Source organism: Triticum dicoccoides, chromosome 4A (assembly GCF_002162155.2).
Source record: "Triticum dicoccoides isolate Atlit2015 ecotype Zavitan chromosome 4A, WEW_v2.0, whole genome shotgun sequence".
NCBI classification, from domain to species: Eukaryota; Viridiplantae; Streptophyta; class Magnoliopsida; order Poales; family Poaceae; genus Triticum; species Triticum dicoccoides.
The window spans coordinates 425,842,716-425,863,283 of NC_041386.1; positions in this window are offsets into that span (position 1 = coordinate 425,842,716).

The following is a 20,568-nucleotide window of genomic DNA, read 5'->3' on the forward strand; positions in this document are numbered from 1 at the left end:
AGCTGCTCCAACAACATATGGGTCCAGCACATCAGCGATTCGTCCTCCAAAATGTCTTTCACCGCCTCAGATCTTCTTCCCCGCCAGTGACAGCCACGACAACTTCATTACAGTCATCAACCAACCAGATGACCTCTAGGACTACACGGGTCCGGAAGAGAGGTCACAGTCTTTCGTGTCTGCTTACGTTATGCATCGCTTAATATTACATGCTACTTTATCGTCCTGTTCACCGATTAGACTCTGAGTAAACTCTAAACTAATGGTCAAACTTGAGTTTTTAAATGGTTGTGGGGTACATATCAGGGCCACAATCAATAGTATCTATCTACTATCTGGTTAATCTCTGGTGTCTACTATGACTTTCATGTTGCATGGGAAACAAACAATAAAGAAGCCATTATCTGTATTTTCAAACTGAAGCCATTATCTGCCTGCTATCATTGGTTTTGGGTCTATCCACAGGTTGCTACCGTCACTTTGGATTTCTGCATGCACTCCTTACATAATCTCACTATGTTTTATTCCTATGCATGTCAGTTATTGTACACAATGGAACTGACCATGTAGAGCAAAAGAGACGAGCCTTGCGTGGCAATAAAATTTCATGCAGATGTCACTCCATGGCAGGCACAAAGGCAGCCCCCCTCCACCCATTTTGGATAGTAATCAAGAGGAAGATAACTGATCTGAGGGGGATTCAGAAGGACAAGACCACTCCTATTTACCCCGTGAGGTCTTTGCTCTAAGTTGGCATGCTGATATTGGTTATATCATGCATATGGTGCCTTGCATTGCTTACTGTATACATCAAATATGTCATCTGCTCAGTTTAGACATGCTTTGGGTGAATGCCATCTGTCTAGTTTCTTCATCGCATATGTGAATTATACAACGCCATCTTGTTTAGCCAGGCATCATATATGTGAATTTTAGAATGCCATCCTGCTTAGCCAGTCATCTTATATGCGAATTATATCAGGCCATCCTTTTTTTCATTACGTATTACATTTGTCAACAATGTTAGTACTATCAACTACTCCTTGTGTGCATGAGCCAGTTGGCACGGTGATGGAAAATTCTGGAGTGAAAACAAGGGCTTCAGAGCAGACTACTATCTAACGAAGCGCATATCTCACTGGTTATGGGTAGCTCCTCAAAGGAGGATTCAGAGACAGATGACCAGTCCTATCCCCCCCCTGAGGTGTATTCTCTAACTTGGCAGGGTTATGTTGCTCATATCATGTGTATGGTGTCTTGCATTGCTATGTCATTTGATTAGTCTAGACATGCTTTATGTGAATGCCACCTGTTTGGTGTCTAATTACCATATATGTGAATTATGCAATGCCATCTTGTTGTAAGACATTATATATGTGAATTATGCAATGCTATCATGTTGCAAGGAATTATATATGTGAATTATACAATGCCATGTTGTTTAGCCAATCATCATGTATGTGAATTATATCATGCTATCCTTTTTTGTATTACGTGTTCCATTTGTCGACAATGTTTGTATATTGAACTATTCTTCTTGTGCATCAGCCATTTGAAGCGGTGATGGAAGTATCTAGAGTGAAAACAAGGTATTCAGAGCAGACAATGCTACTTGCTGATAACCCACAAGTATAGGGGATCAATTGTAGCATCTTTCGATAAGTAAGAGTATCGAGCCCAACGAGGAGCTAAATGTAGAATAAATATTGCCTCAAGTTCTATCGACCACCAATACAACTCTACGCATGCTTAATGTTCGCTTTACCTAGAACAAGTATGAAACTAGAAATACTTTGCAGGTGTTGTTGCATAGGTTTGCAAGATAATAAAAAGCATGTAAATAAGAAGTAGGAGTTGTTTAGATGAAGACACAACTAAATTAGTTTTAGTAGAGAGCTTATTGTCACACAAGAAAGTTATTTGTCCCTAGGTAATCGATAACTAGACCGGTAATCATTATTGCAATTTTATTTTAGGGAGAGGCATAAGCTAACATACTTTCTCTTCTTGCATCATATGCACTTATGATTGGAACTCTAGCAAGAATCTGCAACTACTAAAGATCATTACGGTAAAACCCAACCATAGCATTATAAGGCATCAAGTCCTCTTTACTCCCATCCGCAAACTACGTACTTACTAGGGTTTGTGCTTCTGTCACTCACGCCACCCACCATGAGCAAATCATGAACATATTGCAAACCCTAAAGCGGGGATCGCTCATGCTTGCGCAACACGTAGAGCACCATAGGACAGCACCAATAATAAAACATGCAACTCAAACCAATCACGATCATCAATTAACCCATAAGACAAAATAGATCTACTCAAACATCATAGGATAGCCATACATCATTGGGAAATAATATATAGCGTTGAGCACCATGTTTAAGTAGAGATTACAGCAGGTAAAAGAGGGGTTACACCGCTGCATAGAGGGGGGAAGAGTTGGTGATGATGGCGGTGAAATTGTTGGTGTAGATTGCAGTGATGATGATGGCCCCGGTGGCGTTCTGGCGCCACCAGAAGAGAGGGGGAGAGAGAGCCCCCCTTCTTCTTCTTATTCATTGACCTTCCCCCTAGATGGGATAAGGGTTTTCCCTCTGGTCCATGGCCTCCATGGCGGCGGAGGGGTGAGAGCCCCTCCGAGATTGGATCTGTCTCTCTGTCTCTCTCTGTTTCTGCGTTCCTGATTCTGCCCTTTCACAGTTTGTTAAATTCCCGAAGATCCGTAACTCCGATTGGGATGAATTTTGGATACGATTTTTATCCGGATATTTGCTTTCTTGCAGCAAGATAAGGGCACCAACCGCCTTACGGGATGGACATGAGGGCCCCGGGCGCTCCTGACCCCCTAGGGCGCACCCCCTGCCTCATGGCCCCGTCGGGCATAGTCTCGCGTTGATTCTTCTTCCCAAAAATCACATATATTCCAAAAAAATCTCCATCATTTTTTATCCAGTTTGGACTCCGTTTGATATGGATTTTTTGTGAAACAAAAAAACATGCAACAAACAGGAACTGGCACTGGGCACTGGATCAATATGTTAGTCCCAAAAATAGTACAAAAAGTTGCCAAAAGTATATAAAAGTTGTAGAGTATTGACATGGAACAATAAAAAATTATAGATACGACAGAGACGTATTAGCATCCCCAAGCTTAATTCCTACTCGTCCTCGAGTAGGTAAATGATAAAAAAGATAATTTTGATGTGGAATGCTACCTAGCATAATCTTGATCATGGAATCTAATCATGGCATGAATTAATATTAAGACCCATGTGATTCAAAGCAATAGTCTATCATTTGACATTAAGATAATAATACTTCAAGCATACTAATAAAGCAATCATGTCTTTTCAAAATAACATGGCCAAAGAAAGTTATCCCTACAAAATCATATGCTCTATCTATGCTCCATCTTCACCACACAAAATATTCAAATCATGCACAACCCCGATGACAAGCCAAGCAATTGTTTCATACTTTTGATGTTCTCAAACCTTTTCAACTTTCACGCAATACATGAGCGTGAGTCATGGACATAGCACTATAGCTAGAATAGAATATGATGGTGGAGGTTGTGTGGAGAAGACAAAAAGGAAAAAGTATCACATCGACGCGGCAAATCAACGGGCTATGGAGATGCCCATCAATTGATGTCAATGCGAGGAGTAGGGATTGCTATGAAAGGGATGCACTAGAGCTATAAGTGTATGAAAGCTCAAACTAAAACTAAGTGGGTGTGCATCCAACTTGCTTGCTCATGAAGACCTAGGGCATTTGAGGAAGCCCATCGTGGGAATATACAAGCCAATTTCTATAATGAAAATTCCCACTAGTATATGAAAGTGATAACTCAAGAGACTCTCTATATGAAGAACATGGTGCTAATCTGAAGCACAAGTGTGGAAAAAGGATAGTAACATTGTCCCTTCTCACTTTTCTCTCATTTTTTATTTTTTTTCTCTTTTTTTCTTTTTTTTTCTTTTTTTGTAGGCTTCTTTGGCCTCAATTTTTTATGGGGGGGCTTCTTTGGCCACTTTTATTTTGATAACCTCACATGGGACAATGTTCTAATAATAATGATCATCACACTTTTATTTACTTACAACTCAATATTACAACTCGATACTAGAACAAAATATGACTCTATATGAATGCCTCTGGTGATGTACCGGGATGTGCAATGATCTAGCGTAGCAATGCCATCAAAAAATGGATAAGCCATGAAAACATCATGCTAGGTATCTTACGATCATGAAGCAATATGACAATGAATGCTCAAGTCATGTATATGATGATGATGATGGAAGTTGCATGGCAATATATCTCGGAATGGCTATGGAAATGCCATGATAGGTAGGTATTGTGGATGTTTTGAGGAAGATATAAGGAGGCTTATGTGTGATAGAGCGTATCGTATCACGAGGTTTGGATGCACCGGCGAAGTTTGCACCAACTCTCGAGGTGAGAAAGGGCAATGCATGGTACCGAAGAGGCTAGCAATGATGGAAGGGTGAGAGTGCGTATAATCCATGGAATCAACATTAGTCATAAAGAACTCACATACTTATTGCAAAAGTGTATTAGCTTTCGAAACAAAGTACTACGTGCATGCTCCTAGGGGGATAGATTGGTAGGAAAATACCATCGCTCATCCCCGACCGCCACTCATAAGGAAGACAATCAATAAATACCTCATGCTCCAACGTCGTTACATAACGGTTCACCATACGTGCATGCTACGGGAATCACAAACTTCAACACATGTATTTCTACAATCCACAACTACCCACTAGCATGACTGTAATATCACCATCTTTATATAGCAAAACTATTGCAAGGAATCAAACATATCATATTCAGTGATCTGCAAGTTTTATGTAGGATTTTATGACTAACCATGTGAATGACTAGTTCCTGTCATCTCTCTAAATAGATATAAGTGAAGCAAGAGAGTTTAATTCTTTCTACAAAAGATATGCCCACGCTCTAACAAATATAAGTGAAGCAAAAGAGCATTCTACAAATGGCGGTTTTCTATGTGAAGAGAAATAGGCAATTCAAACTTCAAAAGATACAAGTGAAGCACATGAAGCATTTTGTAAAGCCATACTCAAAATATATAAGTGAAGTGCAATGAGAATTATATAAATCAACCAAGGACTATCTCATAATAGCATGGTGCATAAAATAAAAGTGAAAACTGAATGCAAAAGACACTCCAAGATTTACGCATATCATGTGACGAATAAAAATATAGCTCCAAGTAAAATTACTGATGATTGTTAGAAGAAAGAGGGGATGCCTTCCGGGGAATCCCCAAGCCTGGTTGCTTGGAGTCCTTGAATATTTCATTGGGGTGCCTCAGGCATCCCCAAGCTTAGGCTCTTTCCACTCCTTATTCCTTCATTCATCGTGATCTCTCCCAAAACTTGAAAACCTCAATCACACAAAACATAACAGAAAGTTCGGTAAGATCCGTTAGTATAATAAAGCAAATCACTACTCTAAGTACTGCCGCAAACCAATTCATATTTTGTTTTTGCATTGTAGCCACTGTAATACAACTTTTCCATGGCTTAATGCACTAACAAAAATCGATAGTTTCATCAAAACAGGCAAACTATGCATCAAAAACAGATTCTGTCTTAAACATGACAGTCTGTAGTAATCTGAACATTCACCAAACTTCTGGTACTCCAAAAATTCTGAAACAGTTAGGAAAAATAAACAATTTGTATAGAAAGACAGTGCAAAAAGTTTTAGGACCGTTTGACATTCCAGTAAAAAACGTAAAATCGCGCACTACAGCCAAAGTTTCTGTTCTGCACCGCACAAACCAACAAGCAATGTAAACATCCTAAAGGAAAATCTTGGCACATTATTTTTATAATACAATGGAATTGTACAAGGGGATAATTATTTTTGTTGAAAAGTTTCTGTAATCAAGATTCACAAAGTTTCCGTGATCATGAACAAAGTTCAAGGAGCTCCCCCACTTCAACAATGCTTATCTCTCTCACTTTCACTTTCCTTTTTGAAAAGTTTTGGGTTCCCCTCTTTATTTTTTTTGTTTTTAAACTATGTAAAATAACTCAACAGAAATAAATGACTCTATAAACTTCCGGGTTGTCTCCCTGGCAGCGCTTTCTTTAAAACCATTAAGCTAGGCATAAGGTGCTCTAGTAATGAATCCACCCGGATCCCAAGGTATATCAAAGCCAATTTTAATTGACAATGATTTGTGATTTAGTAGTGAGCACAAATTAACATATATCATGCAACAACGAAGTCTAACTCTCTTCCTATGCATCGGCATGTCATAAAAGAACAATTCATCCACACATAGTAAAGGCCAATACATAGTATAAACAGTTTCTTGCAATTTTATCATATTGGAAACATGGAGAGGTGGAGATGTAGTTCCTATCTCATAATAATTGCAAGTAGGAGCAGCAAGCATATGCATATTATATCTATCAAAATCATCATGTGTAGTAGTAAAACGCAACCCATCAATATAATCCTTAATAAGGGCAAACTTCCCCGATATAGTGTAGTCGGGAGAATTCAAAAAGATAATAGGACTATCATCCGTGGGGGAAATAGCAACAATTTCATGTTTAACATAAGGAACTATAGCAAGTTCATCTCCATAAGCATAATTCATATTGGCATCTTGGCCACAAGCATAGCAAGCATCATCAAAAATGAATATTTCAAAAGAATCAACAGGATCATAACAATCATCATAGCAATCATCCTTCGGTAAGCATGAAGGGAAATTAAAAAATGTGTGAGTTGAAGAGTTACTCTCATTAGAAGGTGGGCACGGGTAGCTAATCCGCTCTTCCTCCTTTTGTTCTTGGCTCTCCTCGTCATCTTTTTCATCCAATGAGCTCACAGTTTCATCAATTTCTTCTTCCATAGACTCCTGCAAAATATTAGTCTCTTCTTGGATAGCGGAGGAGTCCTCAATATATGGTTTAACATAGGAATTAGAAGCATAATTATCATAGAAATATTTAAGTATGGCAAAATTTTCAGATTTGTAAAGAGTAGCATCATACTTTTCAATCAAAGAAGCAATTTCATAAGCACCCTTAAAAGCAACAAATTCTACAATTTGTTGAACATCGTAGTAATTATAAGCACCCTTAGCATACGAAGATACGATTCCATAATCACTAAACTCACATTGGTAGGGAAGGTGTGTGACAGCCTGGTTTTTGCCCTCCTTTATTTGACGAATTTTTATTTGGTTTGATTTTGAAATTTGGAGATTTTTTTGAATCTTTTCATATGGACTTAAACACTTGGGTACCCTCGGCTTTCACCCAAGTGCCTCATTACCCATCTAATCATCATTCACTGTCTGCTTGTACCCAAAATAATATTTGGAATATTTTTCTTTAAAGAAAAATATTCATTTTCCCCTCCAAAACCCTAGCTACTTCACTGAGCTCCAAAGCAACCCTAGTTTCTTGCCCACAAAAATCTGAGAAAAATCACAAATATTCTCTGAACCCTTGGGCACCTTCCTGAGTAAAAATATTGTACCACTTTTTGGAATATTTTTGCTACAGAAAATATTTTCTGTTCTGGACAAAAATGGTGGTTTCTACAGCAACAACCATTTTACTTGCTCCATTGTGCCTGGTTTTTCTTGTGCATCATCACCTTAGTAGATGATTGCTAGCCTCCAAAGTAGAGCCTCCAATTCCTAGCCATTTTACCTCAGTAACCTCTCAAAGTTACTGATCAGAAACTTACCAAACGTGTGAAATCTTTTGTACTGCATCTGGAGTCAAACCAAAGCATGGTAATCTTCAAAACTACCACGAACAACAAGCTAGACATGATCTTTGGACGTTGGTCGGCCTGAGGACAGATTTCACACGGTAACCACGCGTGTCCATGATGCCAGCCTGCGTGTCGACACGCACTAAGTGCCGCCGAGCGCTCTGTTTCGCGCGTGCTCGCATCCCCGACTGCCATGGAGTGCCAAACCGCGCCACCATCCTCGTCTCAACTCCCTTAACTTCCCCCTGGCACTCACCGACGCCGGAGCTTGCCGCAGCGAGCACGGGCGTGGTCCGGCGAACGTAACAGTGCGGCGCACACTGTGCTCGTCGCCTTCTCCTTGATCCTATGCTAGTCTTCGTTCACCCAGAGTCCACGCGTGAGCTGCGTCGCCTTCTTCTTCTCTCACTGACGCCGCTCGTCGCCGAGCATAGTGTCCAGGTGTGGCCTGCGGAGCCCGATCCTCTCCTTTCTGCTCGCTATAAAAGGAGCCACCACCAGCTTCCTCGAGCACCATTCTCCACTCCCACACACTCCACAAACGTGTAGATGGCCCTAGCCCGGCCGGGCAGGCCGCCGTCCCCGAGCTCGAGCTCGTCGGCGATCCTCTTGGGTCGCCACGGTAGCTCCAGCCTCTCCCAGGTCGGGGCGACTCTTCTAGAGCCTCTGCCGCTCTTCGGTGAAGCCATTCCGTCCACTTGGAGCCCCTAGAGTCGCTGCAGTCCGTCGTCATCTTCGTCTCCGGCGACCCCCGCTCTCTGCCTCCGTTTGCGAGGTCGAATCCGACGCCGTCCGGCCACCCCTAGCTATGCTATGGGTACGGGCAGGTGCACCTCGATCACCTCTCTTGATCCCTCCCTCTCGTTTTGGCCAAGGAGCCCTCATCGCCGGCGTGAGCTCCGGTGAGGCGGCGACCCTCTCTGTTTCCTTCTTCCCCTCCACCTCACCTGACTAGCGGGGCCCTCTAGTCAGCCACTCTATACGTGCGCGAAGCGGTACGAGTGGTGGCGCCCCGAGGCTTTACGCCTTCGACGTCACCCCCTAGTATGTTTTATCTAAATTCAAATTCAATTAATTTCCAGAGAGCTTCAAACAGCTATAACTCCTCAACCATACGTCCAAATGAATTGATTCTTTTTGCATTGTGTTCTTTGCAAATAAATCTAACAGCTCACAAAAAGTGAGATTTTTCCGAGCTGTCTAGAATTTCTGGTGATTTTTAGAAGGGTTCTTGATATTTGCTTCTTGTGTTTCAAATTATTTTCAGACGGTGAGGCTTGTCTTGAGGATCACCAGAAGGCTTGTGAACCTGATCTGTACTAAGGCAAGCCACAACAACATTTTCATGGTGCCATTTCAATATTTATGATTTTCTTACTTGAATAAAAGAGTTAAACTATGCATTTAAATAATTATTATGTTATTCACATTCTGTTAAGTACTTGCGTTAGTTATATGCTTGATTTACAAAATGTTTGAAACTAACTTAGTTGGTAAAGAAATAATGATTTATTTGTGATGATTAAATAATAATTTCATTATGCATATGAGTAATTACTTGAAGTTATTTTCTTGCATGAGTAGTATAATAAAAAATTTCTAGAAAATATTCTGTTTAAAGTGAGGTTTATGTTAACCAGAAAAATGGCATGAGTTGTTGATGTTTATGCTTAGTGTGAATATAGTTGACTCAGTCATTTCCATTAATATGTGATGCATATGTTAGTGTTGCATTTCATGGCATACTATGACACCGGTTATTTTTACTTTAAGTTGAACCTAAATATAACTCAACTTGAACATATCGTTGGCCGGGTCATGGTGCCACTGAATCGAGTTTTTCTCAGAGCAACCACATATCGTTGGCATGCTCACCCTGGCCCGGTGAGCAGACATAACCTTGTGTGCCCGTTGTTGAGATTATGGTACTGGGTCCCCTTGTGGGATCGTTTTGGCCACCACGATGGTCGTTGTGTCTTTGATAGACACGGGGCCACCCAGGACTAGCCCAGTGGGGATTGTGTCGGGGTGGCCGGGAGAGTGTCATGGCAATGGAGGGGTTTCATCGGAATGCCATAAGTCCACTCGAATGGGAGTACGAGGCCATGGGTTCCGTGGTGTGGGTACAGTGTGCTACCTCTATAGAGTGTAATAATCAATCGATAGCCGAGTCCATGGTTACAGACACGCTCGTAGAAGGTCACACCATGGTTCAACGTTTAATAAATTTTGCACACTATGTTATGAATTTTGCACTTTTGATGATGGTGGAAAGCCATTGAGATGTTCGAGACCAAGTATTGGTCGTGGTTGTGATTGCCGTAAGGATCACGAGATACTTCTAGTCAAGACCACGATGGTGGTATGGTTGTGATCCAAGAGTGATCACAGTTGGTAAGCCAGTCCCGTGGGACTTTTATCACAAAAGCATGGTCACAACATGTTGAAGTATTATTGCATTATTAATTGGTTAATTATCATGATATTGTTTGTCATTATGATTATGCCCGTTGTGAGCTTGCAAGTACATTCAATGTACTAACCTGGCGTGTCATGCGGGATTTCAGGAAAGTCTCGTTGGAAAGGAGTGCTGATCGAGTCTAGATCGTGTCCACATCGGTGTCCCTGTGCTATGGAGTCTCCGCTACGACATTGTTCCGCTGTCGCGTAGTTCTTATGATCGAGGCCCCCTTCATGTTCACTAAATAATGTACATATTGTGCAGCCGCACCGTGTGTGCAAGTTGGCCTCGACACATGTGGTAATATAAAGTATGATCCGTTAGCATCAATAAAGTGGTTGCTTCCTGTACCAAGATGTTGTGTGTTGCCAGAAGACGTGGTCTCTGGGCTGGCAATACAGGGTAAACATGTAGCTTTGAGCCGGGGTGCCACAACGCTTGGTATCAGAGTCGCGCTGACTGTAGGCCACGCTATACTTCGACGTGTTACCTGGACGATAGATATGAGTCTAGTTGAGTGCCGGTAGCATCTGTAGCTGGTTTTTGTAGTGCATGCACTTGTTTTATTTTTTGCTAACCTGTTAATGGTTGTGAATGTAGATGGCTCCGGTGCCGCATCTGTGCCAGTTGCAGCTGATGCCATACACGTCACCGCATCTTCTTCGTAATGTGTGGCGTCGGCTGTACCCCCTCGGCGACGACCCAGTGTATCGTGTGTACCGGGAGCATCTAGCTGACTCGGTGTATGAGTATCACGTAGTGGTTACTCTGCGCATCAGTTTTGATTCAAGCACTTACACTTGTAACTCTCGGAAGGGTTTCGCTTCTAGCGCTTGTCAGGCTGTCCAGTTTGCTACATTCGAGGTCCTTGTCGAGCTTCGTTACAACAAGGTCCGAATGCAGAACCACCTAGGTTTCTACTACTATCCTTCTCTGCACGACAATGGTCGTGTTCGTTTCTCTATCATTGATCCGGAGTCCGATAGTGTTGCTAGCCATCTTGCTCGTTATATCACTGCTAGCTATCTTATGATCCACGAGCTGGCTCGAGAGCTGACTCGTGCTTGCACTGCTTTAGCCGCTGCTTTAGTCACTACTGGTCTTCCACTACTCCCTCCTCTTTGGGGTTCACTCCTTATATTCCAGCCAGTTCTAGTTCCCTTGTTTCACCGGTTACTCCCCCAAGTAGCTCAGGCACCTCGATGGTGAACCCCCTCAGTGCCCCCGCTAAGTGGGTTACACTTCTCACTACACATCCAGCCCCGATGATTCATCCTCCACCTTCCCCTGAGGGAGAGCCCACTAGGCAGCGTCGTCGTGTTACCTTTAAACCGGAGGTTTCCGTTAACCTCATCAATTCAGGATCCGAGTCCGCTTCAGGAGAGGACACCGCAGGACCAGCAGAGCAGTAGAGCCCCTGAGTATCCGTAGTCGTTGGGATGATGTCCGGATGTAGTAGTACTAGTCATGATGTTTGGTAGTCTGTATGAGAGTAGTTGAACCTGGCATGTTGGTTATCTTTCATGTATGAGTCTATGTATAATTATGTTGGAACTCTACTTTATTCGCTGTGTTTCCTTCATCATTTCGGGTTTTTCTCGGGCTTTCGTTGCTGGCTTTTCCCCAATTTATTTTGAATGTTTCTCATCTTGGTTGCTTTGTATTGGGAAAAATAATAATAGGATGACGCAGGGAGGTAGCAGTAGCAACATTCATGAGGGAACTCATGTACATCGTTCCGAACGACAGGCAGGACACTCTCCCGAGCCGTACGTTCCGCCACCGCCTCCACCGCCAAATCCGCCCTCCACTGAGCAAGTTCTGTGAATGTTTGAGGAAAGTCGAAATAATGATCTGATTGAAATATTAAAAAGTGTGCAAGCTATGGTTGGTCAGAATGGAAATCAATATGGTCACCACTCCAAGTTGTTAGATTTTCAGAGGACCAAGCCTCCCAGTTTCAGTCAGGTTGTTGATACCTTGGATGCAGACGATTGGTTGTGCACTATTGAGAAAAAGCTTGATATTGCTCATAGTGAAGAAAATGGTAAAGTTCCATTTGCAACTCATTATCTTGAAGGTGTTGTAGCCATATGGTGGGAAAATGCAAAAGCCATGTGGCCAGCTGATGAAGAAACCTCCTTGTCAAAATTCAAGGAGCAGTTCCGGAAATATCATATCCCTACTGGAATTAAGAAGACTAAGCAGCAAGAATTCCTCGCGCTCATCCAAGGAAATCAGTCTGTGAGTGAATGTCGGTGTCAAAACCGGCGCATCTCGGGTAGGGGGTCCCGAACTATGCGTCTAGGCGGATGGTAACAGGAAACAAGGGACACGATGTTTTTACCCAGGTTCGGGCCCTCTCGATGGAGGTAAAACCCTACTCCTGCTTGATTAATATTGATGATATGGGTAGTACACGAGTAGATCTACCACGAGATTAGAGAGTCTAAACCCTAGAAGCTAGCCTATGGTATGATTGTTGTTATTCTACGGACTAAACCCTCCGGTTTATATAGACACCGGAGGGGGCTAGGGTTACACAGAGTCGGTTACAATGGGAGGAGATCTACATATCCGTATTGCCAAGCTTGCCTTCCACACCAAGGATAGTCCCATCCGGACACAAGACGAAGTATTCAATCTTGTATCTTCATAGTCCAATAGTCCGGACAAAAGTTATAGTCCAGCTGTCCGGACACCCCCTAATCCAGGACTCCCTCAGTGGCCCCTGAACCAGGCTTCAATGACGACGAGTCCGGTGCGCAGATTGTCTTCGGCATTGCAAGGCGGGTTCCTCCTCCGAATACTTCATATAAGATTTTGAACACGAGGATCGTGTCCGGCTCTGCAAAACAAGTTCCACATACCATCATAGAGAGAGTAACGTTTTCACAAATCTAATCTGCTGATGTATTCTGTAGCATGACATCATACCACCGCCAAGCCTTCATTTGAATTGTTTTTTACTGTCCCACCTTAGCGCATTTTGCGAGGCGGTTTCCTTGGCACGTCTTGTCGAAGCAGAGATCGTGTCCCCTTATCACGGGATTCTCATCAATACGGGCGTGGGTAACCCAACCGTGCCATTGATTACGGCACTTGGGGGATAAGCGAGTTTTACCAGGCTAGTGGGGACGCATAGTTTCGTCTGCCCATATAAAGGGACAAGGATTCACCTTTTCATCCAGGCCTTCTTTCCTCCTTTGCTCATCCATTTTCGCACACTTGAGCTCCAGCGCCCAAGTCCGCATTTCCCACCTCAACCTTCTCCAACCATGTCTGGAGCGGGAGGTAGGTGGATGGTCTCCTCCGTCACGGAGGGACACATCAAGAAGCTGAGGAGAGCCGGATACCTGCCCGACGACATCGCGCACCGGCTCTCAGATGAGGGGCAGCTCATCCCCACCCCCAGGCCCCACGAGAGGGTAGTGTTCCTTACCCATTTCCTCCGCGGACTGGGATTCCCTCTCCACCCATTGATCCGGGGGCTCATGTTTTACTACAGCCTGGATTTCCACGATCTAGCCCCGAACTTCATCCTCAACATCTCGGTGTTTATCGTCGTGTGCGAGGCCTTCCTTCGCATCAAGCCCCACTTCAGCTTATGGCCGAAGACCTTCAATGGCAAGCCGAAGGTAGTGAGAGGCCACCAGGGGGAGTGCGGAGGTGCCATGGTGGGCAAGATGCCCAACGTCACATGGCTCGAGGGCTCCTTCGTGGAGACCATAAGGGGGTGGCAATCGGGGTGGTTCTACATCACCGAGCCGTGTGACCCTGAATGGGCAGCGGCCCCCGAGTTCCGATCTGGCATCCCCACACGGCTCACCTCCTGGCAAGTGAAGGGCCTGTCCTGGGGTAGTTCGGGAGAGCTGACCGGACTCCAAACATGTATCCAAAACATGGTGAGCAAGAAGCTCAAACTCGTCAACGTAGTCCAGGTCATGCTCATCCGCCGGATCCTCCCGTGTCAACAACGGGCTTTCAATTTGTGGGAGTTCGACCCGACCCAGCACCAAACTCTGAACAGGCTCTTCGACACAACAAACGAGGATTCCTGGAAGGTGCTATTCAAGGGTGCCGAGGTTCCCCCTCCCACTACCGAGGATCGCGGATTCTGCGCGAAGCGCCCAGCCAGCGTGGTAAGCTGTTTTACCTCTTACAGGATACTCATTTTTCAAAGTTTGACTCTATGCGGGATCTAAGCTCCCGTACCTTTGACAGGATTGGCAGGAGACGGCCGGACAGATTGATTGTTTGGCTCCTTTGCCCGAAGGCCCAGCAGACACCCGCTTGGCGGAGCTGCTGGTTCCGGCACCTTACGTGGTGCCGGAGAAGAAGGCCAAGAAGAAGGACACGGGAACCCGAAAAGAGTTCCCGGTGCCCGGTGGTGTCGGACTCATCATCCGATGACTCTGAGGCGCACTCCTCCCATGAAGATGAGGAGGAGGAAAAAGAGGCTTCCTCCCCTCCAGCTTGGGGGAGAAAACAAAAGGAAGGCCGCCCCAACTGGGGAGGCCGGAGGGTCCAAGAAGGGAAGGACCCTTCCTCCAGACTACTCCACCAACACCGCCGACAGCGAAGAGGAGTGGCCGCCCAGGGCCAAGCCCCTGGTGAAGTCATAAGTATTCGGACACCAGAGTGACTCGTAGCGTTCCTTTATTGCATGCCGAATATAATCATGCAGTCTACCCCGAGCCCAAGTCGACATATCATCGAGTGGTTCCTTGGATTCGTCGGATGTGAATAGCTTTTCACTTCCGATCGCTTCCACCCCTCGCCCTATGGACAACGATGAAGTGTTGTCCCAAATGGTTCCAAGCCAAGGGGAGGTGGTCCTGTAGGCGCCACAAGGGGACCTTCCGGACTGCAGGCGAAAAGGGAGCAAGGCTCCCAAGGGCTCCAAGTCCGGCCCTAGGCCGAACAACGCACCGGAACCTTCAATGGTTCTGGACTCAGGCAGGCGCCCCACCACTAAGAAGGGAAATCCTACCGCGTCGGCGACCTCCGTCCAACCGGAGGCACCGGATAACTTCCTGGAGGTGCTTAATGGCGCTTCCATCGATGAGGAGCACCGCACTATTATGACTGCGGTGATCCAGAAAGTTCAGTCCGCCAAAAGCGAGCTGACTGAAGCCTGTGCCAGCCTTCTAACAGGCTTTGAGGTATGTAAAAAATATATGGAAATATTACCGCATAGACAGTAGCCCCTGATGCTCTGTTTGGTGTTCAGAAAGAAAAGCCGAATAGAGGATCTAATAATATTCGCAGGAGTCTAACATAATTATGTCGAGATGCGGATGCAGGCTTCGCTGCTGGCCTCTGCCGCACTGACTGCGGAGGTTGATGCGCTGAAGCAGAACCTCGAGCGGTCCCATCAAGAGCTCGGCCTTGCCAAGAAGCAGCTCGAGGAGAGCCAAGGTAAGTAATGCCTTGTCTATATGAGTATGTAAAAAGATGTAGTTGCAAAAAATGATAGGATCGTTGTGGCTATGGCAGGGGCCACGAATGAGGTGGCGGCCTTGAAGCAAGCGTTGTCCAAGGCTGAAAAAAAGCGGCCACGGAGCGCACCGAGTGAGGGAAACAGGAAGCGCGGGTGGAGGACGTGCAGCAAGAGCTCCAGGTTCTCATGGAAAAACACGAGAATTTGGATCTTGACTCGAAGACGCGAGAGTCCGAGCTCGCGGCGGCCCTCGAAGGCGCCAATTCTGCCAAAGCCGAAGCCCAAAAATCCCTCCAGGAAATTGAGGCGATGAAGAAGATAGCGGCGGGTAAGGAATTCATTATGCAAAGCAAGCATGTGAAAGTGAATTACTTTTTACTTACCAGAGTCCGGAGCTCTCCAGGAGCGTTCGCAGATTTGCCCCGTAGCATGTCAGATGCCGCCACCTACTACCGGGCCGAGGAAGGGAGCACGACAGAGAAGGTGTTCTGGTCTCAGTATGCTGAGGCCGGACACCCGGTGCCCTTGAGCGACCAGCCAAAGCAGTTGGTAGAGCTCCATAAGGTGGCCGAATAGGCCATGAAGGGTCTTATAGTCCGGCTGCGGCCTGGAGAGGCCATGCCTGGGAGCTACTTTGGGCTGGTGAGGCAGCTAGCGGATGCCTGTTCGTGGCTTGAAGTCATCAAGCGCTCTGTCTTCATCGAGGGCGCCCGCAGGGTGCTTGCCCGTGTTAAAGTACACTGGGGCATGATGGATGCTGAGAAGCTGGTGAAGGATGGGCCACCGCAGGGCAAGGAGCATCGCAACCCCGAGATGTACTATGAGTGCGTCCTGAAGGGTGCCCGCCTTGTGGCGGATGAATGTTCCAAGGATGTAATTTTCGAGTCAACTCGCAGTTGTGATCCCGTACGCTGAAAACTTTTTCATATGCGCTATGCAACGCTTGTTTGAATTTAAATTATTACCTTCTATGCGGCCGTTTATTAAATCTGAGAGATGGCGATTCGTCGGCTTCTGCCCCCGTGCCACGAGTGCTGGGGTGTTCGGGATAAACCTGAGCACTCTTTTTCCCATTCTTGGGTCCTTCGAGGGAGGTGCTCAACACAACGAATAAGGCAATCAACTCTAATGCATTATCACTCTCACTTAGCAAGAGAATTCTATAATTTTAAATTTCGGCGAAGCCCCAAGTGTTCGGAAGACCGAGTTTGGGGCGCTATACACGCCTAAGCCGGACAAAGCCGACTCCTCGCCCTAAGAGGCATATGTCTTTAGGGACTCGAAACCTCTCGGACAGCGACCAGCTCTCGCCCTATCATGATAGTTAGTTTTAGCTTTCTCTACTGAGGTGCTTAGCCCAGCTGAACTGGGGCACAATCGCAGTAGTTCTTCCAGTACTACCTTAGCCGATATAGCGGAACATAAGGTACCAAAACATGGGAGCCGGGAAAACCCAACTATTGACCAAAGACATGATTCGGAGCTGATGCATATAATGCTATAAGTTTGGAGTGCCGCACTTGTGAAAGTGTGCGGACTTCTCACGCTGTGTTATGGGGTGCTTGAGCCCCTCGCGTATTGGCCGTAACAAAGTGTAAGGGTGCTAAATGTCATGACTGAACATATATACATAAAAAGGAATGAATGGAGAATGAAATAATAGACTGAAGCTAAGCATTGTTTATTCGAAAAAGGTGCATTAAAGCAGAATGATACAAATAGTGCGATAAGCAAGAGGTGGGACTATTTGACATGTCCCCTCCAAGGGCGAGCTGCGTGATAGTATTTAAGACAGGTATTTTGCTCGTTATAGAGACCACCTAGGATTTCCACACTGTGATGTAGCTTTCTGCCTCCATGGTTGTTGTATCCTGTGTGCGGCAATTGTACTGCCGTACAAGTCTTCCGGAGAGTAAAGTCCTGAAAGTAAGAAAAAATGGTAAAATCGGCAGCCCCTAGTGCGGTTGAGCCGCATTTTTGGGGCGTGCCGTTGTCGTGCCCCTCCCCCTGTGCCCATGGTATTTTCAGAGCGTAATTATGTACGCGTAGCATGGATTTCGCCGTTTCGTGAGGGCTGTGGTTGGGGCCGTATTTCTACGCTCGCTCGGAATGTGCCAGGCGGTCTTGTTGTAGGTTACTCCGGGCGCGTTTGACGGTGTCCGGACGTTTTATCGCCGGACTGGAGAATTGCCTTGAGAGGCTGCTTTGGACATCCGCTGCGATGGCCGCCATGTGCTCCTTCGTTCGGAGAGAGCGCTCGGTGTTTCCATTGACTGTAATGACTCCCCGAGGTCTTGGCATCTTGAGCTTGAGGTATGCATAGTGCGGCACCGCATTGAACTTTGCAAACGCGGTTCGCCCGAGCAGTGCATGGTAGCCACTACAGAACGGGACTATATCGAAGATTAACTCCTCGCTTCGGAAATTATCCGGGGATCCGAAGACCACTTCAAGTGTGACTGAGCCTGTGCAATGGGCCTCTACACCTGGTATGACGCCCTTAAAGGTCGTTTTCGTGGGTTTAATGCTTGAGGGATCTATTCCCATTTTGCGCACTGTGTCCTGATAAAGCAGGTTCAGGCTGCTACCGTCGTCCATAAGGACTCAAGTGAGGTGAAATCCGTCAATGATTGGGTCTAGAAACAATGCGGCAAATCCGCCACGGCGGATACTAGTGGGGTGGTCCCAGCGATCGAAAGTGATTGGGCAGGAGGACCATGGGTTGAACTTTGGGGCGACTGGCTCCAATGCGTATACGTCCTTTAATGCACGCTTCCATTCCCTCTTGGGGATGTGGGTTGCGTATATCATGTTCACCGTCCGCACTTGTGGGGGGAAACCCTTCTGTCCTCTATTGTTCGGCGGCCAGGGCTCCTCCTCCTCGTCGCTCTGTAGCCCCTTGTCTTTGTTTTTGGCATTTAATTTGCTCGCCTGCTTGAACACCCAACAATCCCTGTTGGTGTGGTTGGCTGGCCTGTCAGGGGTGCCATGTATCTGACACGAGCGATCGAGTATACGGTCCAAACTGGACGGGCCGGGGGTGCTTCTTTTGAATGGCTTTTTCGGTTGACCGGGCTTAGAGCCTCTGAATCCGGCATTAACTGTTGTATCCACGGTATTGTCGCTATTAATGCGGCGCTTGTGCTTGTTGCGACGTGACCTGCCATTGTTGTCCTTGGTATCCGAATTACCAGGGCTCTTTGACATGTTATTGCTATGAGCTAGCCATCTGTCTTCTCCCACGCAAAAGCGGGTCATGAGTGTCGTGAGGGCTGCCATAGATTTCGGCTTTTCCTGTCCAAGGTGCCGGGCAAGCCACTCGTGGCGGATGTTATGCTTGAAAGCTGCTAGGGCCTCTGCATCTGGACAGTCGACGATTAGATTTTTTAGTTAGGAACTGTGTCCAGAATTGCTTGGCCGATTCCTCTGGCTGTTGAATTATGTGGCTCAAGTCATCTACATCTGGTGGTCGCACATAGGTGCCCTGGAAGTTGTCGAGGAATGCGGCTTCCAGGTCCTCCCAACAACCTATGGATTCTTCTGGCAAGCTGTTGAGCCAATGCCGGGCTGGTCCTTTAAGCTTGAGTGGGAGGTATTTGATGGCGTTTAGGTCGTCACCACAGGCCATGTGGATATGAAGGAGATAGTCCTCGATCCATACCGCGGGATCTGTCGTACCATCATATGATTCGATATTCATGGGTTTGAAACCCTCTGGGATTTGATGATCCACTACTTCATCTATGAAGCATAACGGGTGTGCGGCGCCTCTGTACTGGGCTATATCACGACGCAGCTCGAATGAGTTTTGTCTGTTGTGTTCGGCCCGGCCAGATTTACTTTTGCTGCATCCGGCGTGGCGGTTATCGTCTCGTGTCGTGGGGCGCCCACGCGATCCGTAGATCGATCTTGTTTGCCTTGCTTTGTCCTCCAATGTATCTCACATGTCTAGCGCGTTTCCCCAAGCCTTGGTATTTTTTGAGTGGCGCCGGGGTGCGGCTTGAGTTGTGGGCTGAGAGGCCTCTCTGTTGCGGCCACGAGGTGGCCGGTCAGCCGCGTCATACGCTGGGGACGTAGGCTTAGATGCTTACTCCTCTAACCGAGGTAGCAACCTCCGTTTTGGGTAGCTTTTGGAGGGGCGTTCGAGTTCATATTCCTCAGTCGCAAGGACTTCAGTCCATCTGTCGGCTAGCAAGTCTTGATCAGCTCTAAGTTGCTGCTGCTTTTTCTTAAGGCTATTTGACGTGGCTATAAGCCAGTTCTTGAAGTGCTCTTGCTCAATGGGATCCTCAGGCACGACAAATTCGTCGTCACCGAGGCTTGCCTCGTCTTCGGAGGGAGGTATGTAATTATCATCCTCTTCCTCTCTATCCGCCGCTCTCTCATGAGGGCTGGCTTCTCCATCCTCCTGTGCTGAATCTTGCTGGAGGTGGTTGTCTTCGGCACTGTCTAGGGTGTTGTTATCTCCTGTGCCGGAATCACCATTTTTGCTTTGGTGGGACTTAGAGCGGCGCCCCTGACGCCGGCGCTTAGGTTGCTTCTTGGAGGGGTCATCCTCCGCTGTTCTGTCGCCATTGCCTTCTTTGGGTGTGTCCACCACATATATATATATATATATATATATATATATATATATATATATATATATATATATATATATATATATATCATACAACGAGGTGGCTTTCCAGTGCCCTATAGGCGCTGGTTCCTATTCGTCTCCTGCATCGTCGTTCATACCGTCGATGTCTTCGGAGTCGTAGTTGAGCATGTCGGTCAAGTCATCGACAGTGGCTATGAAGTGGGTGGTGGGTGGGCGTTGAATTTCTTCGTCATCCGCATCCCAATCCTTCCA